Source organism: Ruditapes philippinarum, unplaced genomic scaffold (genome assembly GCF_026571515.1).
Source record: "Ruditapes philippinarum isolate M1 unplaced genomic scaffold, ASM2657151v2 ctg3008_1_1_1_1, whole genome shotgun sequence".
Classification (NCBI taxonomy): domain Eukaryota; kingdom Metazoa; phylum Mollusca; class Bivalvia; order Venerida; family Veneridae; genus Ruditapes; species Ruditapes philippinarum.
This window is the reverse complement of record NW_026866264.1, coordinates 34,277-38,847: the sequence shown is the minus strand read 5'-3', so window position 1 is coordinate 38,847 and position 4,571 is coordinate 34,277. Positions and strand designations below refer to the sequence as shown.

General features: G+C 29.9%; 1 long non-coding RNA gene across 1 annotated transcript; it reads right to left on the bottom strand.

Annotated features, from left to right (window-relative positions):
- Positions 1–671: 671 nt before the first annotated feature.
- On the bottom strand, positions 672–1,426 carry LOC132731957 (uncharacterized). The gene is made up of 3 exons (XR_009625959.1): positions 1,349–1,426; positions 1,081–1,180; positions 672–851 (listed from the first exon to the last, which is right to left on the bottom strand). It is a non-coding gene; the product is annotated as an uncharacterized LOC132731957 (long non-coding RNA).
- Positions 1,427–4,571: the final 3,145 nt, after the last annotated feature.

Below are 4,571 nucleotides of genomic sequence, written 5' to 3'. Positions count from 1 at the left end.
ATATATTTTAAAATATAACCATGTATGAAAGATGAAGTGTCATGATTAAATTTAGTATAATACTGGTAATTATTATGATGTCTATTAACCTCTGCCATATGTATTCTCCCTTGTTCATTCATTATCACGATAGTTCTTTATTTATCGGCCTTTTTATTACCAGTCATTTATCGGCCTTTTTTATCACCTTGCTTTCATTACTGGATACACTTTTCAATGATTAAAGGTCAGGTTTTGTTTTTCAAGACAATAATAATTAATCATTCATTGCCCTCATAACGTTTACTGAAAAATGACACTTGATCAAATACAAGCACAGCTAAATTACAAAAACATATGATCTTTTGATCAAATAACATGAAACTAATTACACCAATAACCGTTCACATTTTAAATAGAACAAAAATAATATCTTATGTTAAATAATTATCGCGTAGTAATTTGCTCAATGAAAATACGTGATAGAGCATCGAAACACGAGGCTATCTGATTTGTACGAGGGGGGCGTAGCCCTTGAGTATTAATCATATTGCAGATTGTTTTGATGTTCTTTCACTTTTGAACGTTGCAGCTTCAACGTTGGCACGACGTTGAAGTTTCAATGTCATTTCAACGTTGAAAACCCACCATACTTTAATTTTTGGATATAAAGCAAAGTAACCAAGTTTAACTAAATATCAAGACAATATCAAATACTTCAGATATTTTATTTCAAAAATACAGTTCAAGTGCAGCTAAAATTCACTTTAATAGTTTTAACAATTAAGCTAAAATCTGTTCCAATCTTTTTTTCTAGATCTTTCTGGGTATTTCAAGTGTTCGAGTACTTCTTTGGCTGTCTCTTACTGCTTCTGCATATAAAAATAAGAAGTTTGTAGTTAAAAGTGACTTGGTCAATCTCAAATTATACATATAATTACTCAACTTAGTGATTTCTTTTTATCTTAAAATGCTTTTATCTAAAAATTTACATCATAAAACAGTATAGAAATTGAAACATAGCTAAGTTTGATATTGACTGCAAATACTGTATACAAGACAACAAAATCTTTTTAAAAAGAAGCTATTAAAAAGTCTCACCTTTGATTAGTAAGAAAAACTGCTCCCCATCAGTTCCTTGCAGCATATTCCCAAGAAATTAACATTCTAGGCTCTAGCTAAGACCATTTTATGCAGCATCCTGAAACCAACAAACATGTAAATTTTATATCAATAATGTTACAGGAATATTCCGAGAGAAATATATTTAAATACAAGATAAATATCCAGTAGTTGAAAAATTTATACTTTGTATTGTAAAGAAATTCAAATATATAAATTAATAAGAATAAATTTCAATTTAACAAACCTGACAGTCCCTTTCATGTTGAATGTATGGTATACAGGCTACAGCTGCAATACTCTATTTCAGCCAGAACCAGGATCTAGAAATATAAAATAATATATAATAAAATAGAAATAGATTTATTATTAAATTTACGACTATTAAACTTTAAAGTTTAACACTCAAATTTGTTAATTTACTTAATAATAATCACTATACTGTATTTTTATTTTTTTTCAAACTAATTAACACTGTATTATACTATCAATAAAATATATACATAGTTATATATATTGACGAATCGTCTTGGGACGTAAATTAAGTGGGCCGAACTACTTTATAGGTTTCAATTTTAAAATTGATTAAATTTTAAATAGGATATAGTACAGACATATGTTTAATAATATGAAATATAAATTAAAGAAAGACAAGATTTGTAAAATCATAAATTGCCAATGACATCAATAACTTCATGCGAACCCAAATCATTCAATTAGGTCGCGAAAACGTGTCAAATCAACTCAATAATGTGTTAAAATCTCTCATTTATTTCATAAAGTAAATTAAAGTAGAATTTAAGGAATAAATTATAATATTTTAGAAAATAATCAGTAAACTACAGTAAAACATAACGGTAATACCTTCGAAATCCAAATAAATTGCCAATCGTGTTGTTTTCAAATTTTCCAAACAGCGCCACCATTTGCACGAACGATAATCATAGACAAACAAACAAAATCATAGACCCGCAACAATTACTTCCCCCGACCAGCGTTATTTTATAACGGGGTTTTGACTGATATCAATTTATTAATAAATATTATTCATAAAGAACTAAAAAATGAAACAACAAACAACAAAACATATTAACTAATATTTAAAGCGTTAATAGAAAGTGAAAAATTATTTCCAACTTTATTTGTTTAAAATTTTTCGAATAAACTGAAAAAGATTGTAACGCAAATTTTCCTGACAAAAATCACTTACAGACTAATTCAATAAAGGAATAATATCACAAAATTAGTGGTATAAAAGTTTATATAATGATTAAACTAAATGTAAAACCTCGACCATAAACAACGTTGAATCAACGTTGTATATACATTAATTGGCAATATATCCGTATGGTCGTCCATAGTTGAATATTGGTTGAACAACGTCACGACCATATTTCAACGTTGTTTCAACGTTGAAACAACGTCGAGTGCCTGCTGGGCATGCTCTGAAGTGCGGGTAACAAATACCTGCACTCTAGTTCAAGCATGGTGCATGTAAATGTATACGATTTAACTCGGACACATTTTCTACAGAAATGTCCCCAAACTATGACACACTAACTCATAATGCTCCAATATTTACAAAATAACACCAAACACTTAACTATAAATATTTTAATTGTCAGATAATAAGTAATTCAATTCTTTTGTATGACAGTTTTAAGACTTTGGTTTCATTTTACATCAAACAAGGCTTCATTTATAAAGCGAGCGTTAAGATTTGTTTTTATCTCAATCCGAGAATGTCAAGTTAGGCAACCTACATTATAGTGGGGGTCATTTCAAGGTGAACGATAGGCACCCTAAATATATAGTAATTTATGTAGGTATAAATAATGTTTAACATTTCATTGGACATAAGTGATATTAACATTGATACAAGACAATTAAATTGGTTGAAAGTAATTACTTTTGCCTTTAAAATTGTAAAGCGGAAAAAATCATATCTGCCTTGAGAATATCCCCGTGGTGTAGAAAACATAGAATAGTCAATAGAGTTAAGCAAATTGAATGTATTTCATGAATTCTATTTTAAGACTCCATCTGTTCAGTATGTCAGCCTTAACGTACAGTATTAGGTTTAAACATATTTACAATTACAGTGATAAGCTTGTACGTGCTCTCACTTGCGCCCTTTCTCTATTTGATTGGGGTCCTCCTAGATTCCTTGGCGCTGGTTCTTGTTACTGAGTCGCGTGGGAGTTGCGTTTATTCAACGCCGTCTTTCCTTTTTGATCTTGTTTATCATATTTGTACACATTGTCAAAATATGAACTAATTGGCAATTGGCTACGTTTTATTACCATGAATAAAATATGAAAGAAAGGTCATGAACGAAAGGCCACGATAAATGAACGCAACCCCAACAAGACCCAGCAACACAGAGCCCCAGGCAAGGAGCCAAATGACACCAAATGTAAATAAGGCAGGGTACAAGGCAAAGCAAGGATGGGGTAAATCCAAGTCCAAGTATTTTTTTTCGGTTGAGTATTTAGGATGATGTTAATAAGTAATCAATTAATAATTTATTTTCTAGATAATTTGCATACTAATTAGTTATCAACAGGTTCAGATTTAATATCTGGAAATCCCTCGGAAGTACAGGAAATACACTTTTTTAATATATACTGAAAATTTTCTCACCCTTTCTCACTTTTATAAGACTGATAAAACAATTTATATGTTTTATATCTACTTCATGTTTACGAGGGTTGTCTAATTTAATATGTGTTGGCCATTGATAATAAACCGTTAAATGCTGTAACCTACAATCAATAAGTAATTTATTTTGCATATAAACAACATGCTTATTTATTATCTACCAGCAGGTTCAAATTATATATCTTAAAATGGGTAATCACTTTGAAGAGCTCAACATTTGAAATATATACCGAAAATGTCCACATTCACGTCCTCTTTTCTTTTCATCAGACTGGCATAAAATTACCTTTTAATATATTTTTTATAAATTTTATGTTAGCTATGTTTAAAGGTGCTCCACTGAGGTTTAAAAGCCTAAAAACATAACATTTGAATTTCTAACATGAATGATCTGGGGCACCATACAGAAATTTATGCAAAGATAGTTAAAAAATATACCTTAATACGTATAAAAAAAAATCGTAATATTATGCTTTTCACAGATCGATTGAAATGAAAAGCGTTTAAACGCTTTTCGGTTTTGGGTCATATTTTACAACATCTTTTATATATTTCATATACATTGTATGTTAGCTATCATTCAGTTCGCCATATTACATAAATCTTTATCTTTCATGGCGTCGCTGCACTGATATTAAGTTCTTTTCATTCCATGCCGGCGATATTTAAGTATCGTATTTATATTCAAACAAATAAACGCCATAAAGGGTTGTCCTATTCACTAAATGCGCAACGATTGGTCGATTTTTTTTATACAATAAAGTCACGAGGAGGTAGTTTTACATCCAATTGCGAACGTTTCGAAATAC